Here is a 10,823-nt window from a genome sequence, read left to right on the forward strand (position 1 = left end):
TTCAGCATGGCTTAGGGAGTGTACTCTCAATGTTATGAAATCTAAAAACTGTATAGCAGGCAGGATGATGTCTTTCAGCCTACTTCTGGTATGATTAAAGAGAGAAAATTGTTGTGTCCCAGAACCAGTTAAAAAAAATTAGGTGTTTCAGGTATTTATGGAAATTATCCAAACTTTAGTTCAAAGCAGTTCATAAGCTGAATATTATAAAAATAACAACTATTATTGTAGTATAAGAGACCTATTTACACTGAGCTTTTACATACATTACCTGAAATAATCCTCTGAGTTGCATTCCTCAGAAGAAGCAAGTGAGAGTGGAGAACTTAAACACACACACACACACACACACACACACACACACACACACACACACACACACAAAGTGCAGAGCCTTCAGCATCTCATTGTAGAGGAGCTGTGTCCTCTGCAGGTCACAGAAGCAGCCTTTTCAAGGTCTTGGAGTCTGGCAGCAGGTCTCGCATACCACAGCCACAAAAGGGTATACCTGCCTCCTGCCATGCCACCCTCACAGCCAGCACCTCACCTCTGTCTCCAGGGTCACATACAGCAAGAACATGCCAAGGTACAGCAGAACATGGGACCCAGGGTAGGCATCTCCGCCCCTGCCCTCATGGACTTGGTTCAGCTGGTAATTTGGGACAAATTTGTGAGGCATAACCCCTCCCAGGTAGCAGGGCAGGGCCTGTGTTGGTAGAAGTGACAGATGTCAGTCTTGAAGTAAACCTGGTTTCTGGGGGGTGACTAACACCAGGGGCAGCCTCTCTGAGCACAGACCCAGACACTGAAGGAAAGGAGTGAAGTCCCATGAACCTGGTGGTATGTTTGCATCCAGAAGCCACTTAGAAATTCCTCTGTATAGCCCCTCATTGTACAGAGGAGCCAAGGCTCAGAGGATTGAGTGGGGGGAAGCCTTAGGCCCCACCAGCTCAAAACCCAGCCCTGATTCCTGAACCCTCCCTCAGCAGCAGAGGATGACCAAGGCTGCCAGGGATGGCAGCTGCCACCTCCACTCTCCCAACAGACCCAAGGCCTTGGATCCAACTCAATATATTTTGTAAAGAAGATAACACTCCTGACCCAGCCATATGGCTCTTGTGGCCCCTGACCTCTCCCCAGACTGGTGGGCATGGACACAGCAGCCCACTTACCACTTTGTGCTTGCAGACCTGTTTCCCAGTTGTGGTGGGAACAAGGAACCCACAATGATAGGAGACACCACGTCACCATGACAACCCTGGCTGTACCAGGGAGCAGGGGTGGAGGACAGCCAAGATGTTCCCAAACAGAAAATCGTTTGAAAGTTGATAAAACAAGCCCTCACAGGCCCTCTGCTCTGCCTGTGCCTGGCAGCCTGACAGCAAGTGACCATGATGTCACTGTCCCCCCACCATCTGCTGGATAACAGGCCTTGAGGGAGGACTCCTGCCCAGGCCCTGGGAATGTACACGGGCAAACGCCTATCAACCTGGTGCTGCAGCCACAACACCCAGAGCCCAGAAACTGTGGCAACCCCAACAGTGAACACAGATGGGAGACTCCCACCTCCCTTTACTCCAGTTTTTTCAGAGAACAGCAAGGGGTCACTACAGGAAGCAGTGGCCACTACAGGAAGCAGGATGTATATACCATAGAGTAAGAGGCGGACCAGTGGACCATCAACTCTCTCTTAGCTCCTAGGTGAAAACCACTTGCCTCATAGGTGACAAAGTCATCAAACTCGTCAGGGCAGGACAGGGGCTCCTCGTCCAGGGCAGGTGCCGTGCCACCGCCACCATACAGTTGGCCATCAGGACCTGTGGGGAGAAGACCCAGTGCTCAGCAGGCAACCCAGAGCAGTTCAGGAAGAGCATGACTGATGACCTCCAAGAGCTGAGGCATGGGAGCTGAGGGCCCCAGGGTTACCAGGAGGCAGCGATTGTGAGGAAGCAAGGGGAAAGAAGACAGCATGGTCAGACCAGCTAGAGCCACATTCCCAAGGAGAACAATGTCTCCTGCCAGAAATCCGAGGAGGTGGTGTAGAGGTAGAATGATAAAATGTTTACTTCTTAAAAGAACCTGGCAGTGTTGTAAAGGAGAAAGAGCAAGATGCTAAGCTCTGTAAAACTGTTTACAGCCTTTAAAAAGTGTTAGGTGGGCCAGGCTCGGTGGCTCAGCCTGTAATCCCAGCACTTTGAAGGGCCGAGGCAAGTGGATGGCCTGAGCCCACAGGTTCGAGACCAGCCCGGGCAACTTGGTGAGACTTCGTCTCTACAATAAATCCAAAAAAATTAGCCAGGCATGGTAGTGCATGTCTGTAGTTCTGGCTAGGAAGGTTGAGGTGGAAGGATCACCGGAACCCAGCAGGTTGACGCTGGAGTGGCAGTGAGTGTGTCACTGCACTCCAGCCTGGGCGACCGAGTGAGACTCCAACTCAACTCAACTCAACTCAACTCAACACAACACAACACAACACAAAACAAAACAAAACAAAAAGTGCTAGGTGCCAAACAGACTTAATTTTTAGAAAACATTTTCTTTTTTTTTTTTAATTGGAGTCTCATTCTGTTACCCAGGCTGGAGTGCAGTGGTACATTCATAGCCACTGCAGCTTCAACCTCCTGGGCTCAACCTCAGCCTCTCAAGTAGTTGGGATTACAGGCATGTGCCACCATGCCTGGTTTTTTTGTTTTGTTATGTTTTATTTTTTGGTAGACATGAGGTCTCACTATATTGCCAAGGCTGGTCTTAAACTCCTGGGTTCAAGCAATCCTCCTGCCTCTGGCTTCCAAAGTGCTGGGACTACAGGCGTTGAGTCATCATACCCAGCCACAATATAACAGTTCCTTATAACACATCAGCAGTCACTCATTTAATATCTCTAACATAATCTAATCTAACATCAGCTACTTAAGAGTGGTGCCAAGGCTTCTGAGAGCCAAATGGAAGCGTAACCCTCCCTAGACAATCAGGGAAAAGCACTTAGAAAGGTCAGGACCAGCTTTCTCCAGCTGGGCCAGTATGGCCCAGAGCACATCTGGACTCCTGTAGGGAAAACACTGCCTTCTGTGGCCAAGTCCTGCAGTCAGGTTTAGAAGCATCAGTTCCTAGGTAACCAGGGAAGAGAGAGTGAGTGCTGGAGGAGCCCTCCCTACAGGACAGAGCCAGACATGTTGCTGCTCCATGCTGTTTCTAAAGATTTCTCTCCATTTAAATGGAATAGCAACCTTCCCTGATGGTGGTGTGAATCAGACATTTATGCATTTTATAATTATGATACCTCTGCCAGCGCACTATCGCTTTGCAGTCATGGTTAAGACAATTATACCAAAAACCTCTTTGTGGCCTTTAGGAATTATGGTACTTTTGCTGCTGTTTGTGGAGTTTCCCCAGAAGTGTGGCTGAGCGTCTGAGTGGCCTGGACTGTGGCCAGGAGTAAAGCAGCCTCCAAACGTGGCCTTGTTGAGTTCCTCAGGAGGATCTGGCACTGTTACTACCAAGCCACAGGCCAGACCCTCTGCATGAGCAATGTGGGTCTTGGGTTGGAGAACTGCAGGAGAACTACATGGGGCTTCTGATGTAGAAGGGGTAAAGGGCTACTATGGACAGAACTTTGTGGTTTCTGGAGCACAGAAGTGTAGGAGGACCAATTATCCCAGTGCAGTTTGATACAGAACACACATTTTATTTATAATAAAAAAAAAAAGGCTAGACAGTCTCTAGCTGTTTTCCACTACCAAATATTAACAGTCTTGAACTGGGCATGGTGGAACCTGTAATCCCAGCTACTCTGGAGGCTGAGGATCACTTGAACCCAGAAGTTCAAGGTTGCAGCGAGCTATGACTCTTTCTGTGAATAGGCAACATAGTAAGACCCATTCTCTAAAAATAAAAAGTAAAATTTTAAAAATGCAAACAATCATGCTTGTACTTCCCAAAACTGAGACACACAGAACTGAAAACTTTCCTGCCGGGCGCAGTAGCCCAAACCTGTAATCCCAGAACTTTGGGAGGCCAAAGTGAGGGGACTGCCTAAGCTCAGGGGTTCGAGACCAGCCTGGGAAGCCTGGTGAGACCTCATCTCTACAATAAATCAAAAAATAAGCCAGGAATGGCAGCACGCACCTATAGGTCCAGCTACTTGGAAGGCTCAGGCGGAAGGATCACCTGAGCACAGCAGGTCAAGGCTACAGTGGCCGTGAGCGTGCCACTGCACTCCAGCCTGGGTGACAGAGTGAGACCCTGACTCAAAAAAAAGTTCCCAACAGAGTCAAGTTTTCCAGACTTGGAGAGTGGAGGAGTGCTCAGATTCTGACAGTAGGCAAACAATCTAAGGGTTCTGTCCCTCATGGTGGAGGGAGAGGTGAACACAGCTGGTGTTTTAAATTTATTTTTATTTATTTATTTTTTTTGGAATTGGGGTCTCACTCTCTCACCCAGGCTGTAGTAGAGTGGCACAACCACAGCTCAACACATCCTTGACCACCCGGGCTTAGGTGATCTTTCTGCCTCAGCCTCCTGAGAAGCTAGGACTACAGGCACACGCCCCCACACCTGGCTAATTTTTAATTTTTTGTAGAGACAAAGTCTCAATATGTTGCCTACACTGGTCTTGAACTCCTAGGCTCAAGCACCTCTCTTCTTGGCTTCCCAAAGTGCTGAGATTACAGGCATGAGCCACCACACCCAGCCTTTGATATTCTTGATGGAAATTAAAAATGATTCTTATATCAGTTTACTCTAGAAAAACTAAAACAATTTTCAATTAAGTGGAAAATTTTAATGTGCATTTATCTGATTATTCCAGAACCTAGGGATGGGGTTAGAGGGGCGTGAGCCAGAGCAATGGCCTATTTGTAACAATTCCCTCTCTATCTCTTTCTATTCCTGAAATAGGGCCTGTGGCTATGACAGTAAAAATCTCCTTGTGCTTCCCTGCAAACTAGGTCAACATATTATGTCATTGGCTATGCTGCTTCTCAATGCAGAATGAGTCTGACAGACCAGATAGGCCGTTCGCAGCAATACTGGGTAAACTCTAAAGTGTACTTCAGTTGAAACATAGTTTGCATAATCACGTTTTCCTTTCTTCTAAATGCTATAATTTCAAAATCATTTTTATTTGCTTTTATTCTATTTTCATTCTCCTTTCCTAAAGTGATATAAATGCCAAAGCCAAGTTGCAAAAAAGCAAGGCAAAGTCCGTAGTCCTTGGCCCCGGCGGCAGCATGTCCAACGCCAAGGCAGGGTGAACCCACCTGGGCCCCACCAGTATTTCCTCTCCCGAAATCTGTCTGGTTCTTGTAGCTCCCTTGGAGTCCTGTCCCCTCACATCAACTCTAATAGGTGGTCCCCCCCCTCTAGGACTGGGGGGTCACTCCCTGATGGGCCTCTCTGGGCACCTGGGGCTGGGGCTGGAAAATGAGGCTTCCCCTTGCAGGGAAGGCAACATTCCTCTATGGCAACCAGAGCCTGGCCACGCCTCCCCTGCCCTTATCTCTCACTTCTGACCCTGGCCTTCCTGTGGCCCCCAAATGGGCAGGTGCAGCCCCACCAGGACACTGCCACTCTACCCCAGACCTTCTCTGGGAGGCCTCCCTGCCCTCCCCTGTTTCACCTCACCCAGCTCCTACTATATTTGCTCTGGTCTTCCACCCATTAGAAAGCCAGCTCCCGAGGGCAAGGGTTCGGCACTTCCCTTCTGTGCTGTCCTGGAACCTAGAACAGTACAGCTCCACAGTGCTCAAGGGCACCACTGTTCCATGTGTCCAATCCACAGTCCTTACAGGCCGCAGCTATATTTTGTCTCAGCTGCAGCCAGCTCCATCCAGCCTGACTCAAGTTCTTTTTTTTTTTCTTTTTTTCCGAGTTGGAGTCTCACTCTGTCGCCCAGACTGGAGTGCAGTGGCACACTCCCAGCCATCGCAGCCTCAACCAGCTGGGCTCTGGCGATCCTTCTGCCTCAGCCTTCCAAGTAGCTGTAACTACAGGCGCGCACTACCACGCCCAGCTAATTTTTGATTTATTGTAGAGATGAGGTCTCACCAAGATGCCCAGGCGGGTCTGGAACCCGCGGGCTCAGGCAATCCACTCACCTCGGCCTCCCAAAGCGCAGGATTACAGGCTGAGCCACTGAGCCCAGCCCTGACTCAAGTTCTTATCACATAGCCTCTCCACAGCCCATGTACACAGGACCTTAACAAGAGGCCTGCCCCACCTAATGGGTCATCTAATCCTGGTCCCCCGGCCTCCCTCTCCAAGGCCCCCACCTTTCTCCATTCCTTTATCCACACACCCCACTATCAGCCTGTCCTCCAGGGCTCAGGGGTCTACTCTGCACAGGCTGAATTCAGGGAGGGGGGACGCCTCTTGCAATGCACTCCTCAACAAGGTATTAGGTTGAGATCAAGCCTTGTCTCCTTGAGATGCTTCTATTCCAAAATGTTCTTGCCACTGAAGAAACCAGCACCACATCCTGAAGCATCCATGTTAACTCTGGGACTGGCCAAAATGGAAACAATATCCAAAACTGCAAAGATGAGATCTAAAACAACCCCTGTGGGAGTAAGCACATTGAGAAGTCCTGAGATGGGAGCACAGATAGAGACAGGGATTCTGTCCAGGGTCGTGACTCAAAGGCTCCAGCAACATAGATTGCTCCCAATTCTGTCTTGGAAGACGTTCCAGATTCCTCCTGGAAGATGTTCCAGACTCCTGCTGAGAATGCTCCAGATTCCTGCTGGAAAACATTCCCAAATCTGTCCTGAAAGATCCTTCCAATTCTTCCTGGAAGATGCTCCCGATTCTGTCCTAAACTATGACCCTGACTCCTACTAGAAGATACTCCCAATTCTTTTGGGAAGATGATTCTGATTCCTGCTGAAAGATGTTCCCAATTCTGTCCTGGAAGTTGCTCTCAATTCCTGCTGAAAGATGCTCCTAATTCCCCAGGAGGATACTCTCAATAACTCCTGGAAGATGCTCTTGATTCCTCCGGGAAGATATTCCCAACTCCTCTGGGAAGATGCTCTCAATTCGGCAGGGAAGAGATTCCTGATTCCTTTGGGAAGATGCTCCCGATTCCTCCTGGAAGATGATCCTGATTACTCCAGGAAGACGCTCCTGATTCCTCCTGGAAGACACTCCCAACTCCTCCTGGAAGATGCTTCTGATTCTTCCTGGAAGACACTCCTGACTTCACCTCTTGGAAAATGATCCCGATTCCTCCAGGAAGACGCTCCCGACTCCTCCTGGAAGATGCTCCTGGCTCCTCCAGGAAGATATTCCTGATTCCTCTTGGAAGAGGATCCCGATTCCTCCTGGAAGACACTCTCAACTCCTCCAGGAAGATGCTCCTGATATCTCCTGGAAGATGCACATAGCCTGCTCCTCAGCAACAGCTATGAAGTACAAACAATGTTGCATCACTTCACAGACAGGAAGCACCCCATGAGTAGCTGGGCCAGGGGCCGTGCAGTGGAGAGAGCCCCAGGGTTGCTGGGGGCTCTGCCCATCCACAGCGAAGAGGCTGAGAGACCAGGCCAGGAGATGCTCCCCAAGAAGGAAGCAGGGAGGGGAATCTGGGTTCAAAGAGGAGGATGCACTGCAGTGAGGTAGAAGAGCTCTGGCCAGCTCACCTCAAGAACTGTCTCACCCTCCTCAGGTAGATACCCAGGGCCCAACTGCTAGCCCCTGGGAAGGAGAGGCACCCCAGCTGCAGTGGGAACAACTCAGGCAAAGGTGGGAGGTGGGGGGAAGGGATGGTGTCCAGGAGACAGCCCCTCCTCAGCATGTCAGGTGGATGGTTAACCATTAAGGAAAGATCTGGACTCAGGGAGACAGACCATGCTAAGATGATCATTCTCTATTACTCCTTCAGTGACTAAGGCAAGACATGTGTAACCACTGGACAGCCTCATCAACAACTGGCAGCCCCTCAGGCTTCAGAGACAGAGCATCAGATTCCTCAGAAGGCATGGCAGGCTCAGGGCTAGACAACTATTCTAGATGATAGTGGACTTGCCCACCCACAGGACATGAGTCTTCTGGAAGGACATGCTGACTCCTGTGCCAGAAAGTGGGGCCTTTCCTGTCAAGACATCCCAGGAATCCTACAGTCAAGCCTGCTCCACCTAACATCAACCCCAGTCCATCAGAGCAGACTAACTACCAGTCCAACAAAAGAATCGCAGACCATCTCCCTCCAGCTGCTGCCCCAGGCTCCTTCCTGCCCACATCAACAGCACCAGGGGTTGCTGCCCCTCCCAGCCTGGACCCTGCAGAGGGATCTGAGCATCTCGACCGCCCAAGTTCAAGAAAACCTGTCTGGACTCTGTCTGACTGGCCATGCGCATGGCATGCAGCTGATAGGTACTGAGACTACCCAGGGAACACATCTTTGGTTCCAAGCTTTTTTGTGCCTCCTTTGGCCACAGGCCCAGGGACTACCTCTGCAGTCACACTGCACAGGGCAAGTTGCAATGTCTGACAAGCAGAGGCCAGCTCACATTACTGGCCAGGTCACGGGGTGTTCTCTGTTTCTGTGGCAACCAGGAAATGGGTTGCCTATAAAGTCTATAACAAGACAGGCTGTCACAACAAAGAAAGACCAGCGTTTACGCAAAACACAGAATTACAGTGTTAGTTCATGTGTATGTATCATATACATCTATAGCTAGAAAACAAACCAGTGCTGAGAGGTTGGGGCAGAGTCTTGACCATACTCCCCCTCTAAGCTTGTCTATTTCCCACCATATTTGAGAAAGTTTCATGATTCTTAAAAAGTCTAGATTTTCTAGCCGGGCTCGGTGGCTCAGCCTGTAATCCCACGCCTTTGGGAGGCTGAGGTGAGTGGATTGCCTGAGCCCGCAGGTTCGAGACCCGCCTGAGCAGCGAGACCTCATCTCTACAATAAATCAAAAAATCAGCCGGGCGTGGTAGCGCATGCCTGTAATTCCTGCTACTTGGAAGGCTGAGGCGGAAGGATCGCTGGATCACAGCGGGTTGAGGCTGCAGTGGCTGGGAGCAGCCACTGCACTCCAGTCTGGGCGACAGAGTGAGACGCCAACAAAAAAAAAAAAAAAAAAAAAAAAAGTCTAGATTTTCTACAGAAGTCCTGCCATAGAACATGAAGCATGTAGCACACCCGCCTCATTTTCCCTCCCCCAGTCTGTCAAATGCTTAAGTCATCATCTTTGGTTACATAAGTATTCAACTTAATTATTATGACTATGTAAAATACTGCTCATCACTGGGCCAAGTCTTCTTGAAGTACACTTTCCCTCTTATCCCACTTCTTGTTTTTCTTGCGAGCAGTAACAGCTACCTGGTCTTGTGCTTGGTCTCTACGAACCCGTCACCTTCTGGACCCAAATTCTGAGTGGTAAAAGGGCTCTCCAATGAGAAGCTGGTTCTGGGAGCTCCCAGCCTCCATCACCATCAACCTAGAAGCCTATTCTCAGTCAATCTTTTACTTAAGAATGAAGAGGAAATAAACCTGTACAAAACAAAAATCAACTACAAAGCCACCATCTTCACTGGGACTTCTCTCCTTCCTGCTACTGAGACCACAAACATGTGAGGTGGTCTCCTCTGATGTACAAATGACCCCCAGTGCTCAACAGTTAGAGAAGCATTTTTCCAAGCACATATATCACAAGCATAAAAACTGACCAGCAATTAGACCCCAAAACAAGCTCAGCAAATATCAAAGAATCAATATAATAAAAATCATATTCTCTATCACACACACAATTAAGTTTGAGATTAATGATAAGATTTTAAAATACATTTAAAAATTAAGATAACTTTTAAAAAATTGAAGAATTGGCTGGGTGCAGTGGCTCACGCCTATAATATCCAGCACTTTGGGAGGCCGAGGTCAGAGGACTGCCTGAGACCAGACTGGACAACTTAGCGAGACCTCATCTCTATAATAAATCAAAAAATTAGCCGGGTGTGGTGGTGCAATCTTGTAGTTCCAGCTACTTGGAAGGATCACCTGAGCCCAGTAGGTTGAGGCTGCGGTAGCCATGAGCATGCCAATGCACTCCAGCCTGGGCAACAGAGTGAGACACCAACTCAAAAAGAAAAAAAAAAAAAAAAACAAAGAAAATTGAAGGATCAAAGAAGAAATCATACTGGAATGTTTAAATTAAGACAAAGGCCAGGCACGGTGGCTCAAGTCTGTAATTCTAGCGTTTTGGGAGGCCAAGGCAAGAGGATTGCCTGAGCCCAGGGGTTCAAGACCAGTCTGGGCAACTTGGTGAGACCATGTCTCTACAATATATAAAAAAATAATAATAATTAGCTGGGTGTGGTAGTGCACGCCTGTAGTTCGGTTACTTGGAAGTTGAAGTGGAAGGATCACCTGAGCCCAGCAGGTGGACACTGGGGTGGCTGTGAGCATGCCACTGCACTACAGCCTGGGCAACAGAGTGAGACTCTGACTCAAAAAAAAAAAGAGGAAAAAGTCTATACCTAGAATTTCCCCAGAGCTAACCAGTGGGAGCTGCTAGAGAACAAAACCTTTCCCAGGGTTCATGGGCACTGCTATCATGGCCCAGGAGTAACAAGAGAGGGTTCAGACTTTTTGGAAGGCTTGGATAGAGTGCTGGCCATACTTCCCTCAGCAAGCCTCAAGGCATAGGATATCAAGGAGGAGCCAAAGGTCTTGCAAAGTTGCAAGCATTGTGCAAAAAGGTGAAAGCTTAAGTAACGTAAAATTGCATACCAGTGGGGCTTGGTGGCGCATGCCTATAATGCCAGCACTTTGGGAGGCCGAAGCGAGAGGATTGCCTGAGCCCACAGGTTCGAGACCAGCC

General features: G+C 49.0%; 1 protein-coding gene across 1 annotated transcript in view; it reads right to left on the minus strand.

Annotated features, from left to right (window-relative positions):
• The window catches only part of RAB11FIP3 (RAB11 family interacting protein 3), a 55,405-nt gene that overhangs the window by 41,430 nt on the left and 3,152 nt on the right, over window positions 1–10,823 (minus strand). Inside the window, exon 2 of the mRNA XM_008056279.2 lies at window positions 1,717–1,817. The gene's annotated coding sequence lies outside the window, so the exon portion shown is untranslated. The remainder of the gene's footprint in view (window positions 1–1,716; window positions 1,818–10,823) is intronic.

Source organism: Carlito syrichta, unplaced genomic scaffold (assembly GCF_000164805.1).
Source record: "Carlito syrichta isolate Samal-C Ts95f unplaced genomic scaffold, Tarsius_syrichta-2.0.1 Scaffold84594, whole genome shotgun sequence".
In the NCBI taxonomy this organism is placed as follows: domain Eukaryota; kingdom Metazoa; phylum Chordata; class Mammalia; order Primates; family Tarsiidae; genus Carlito; species Carlito syrichta.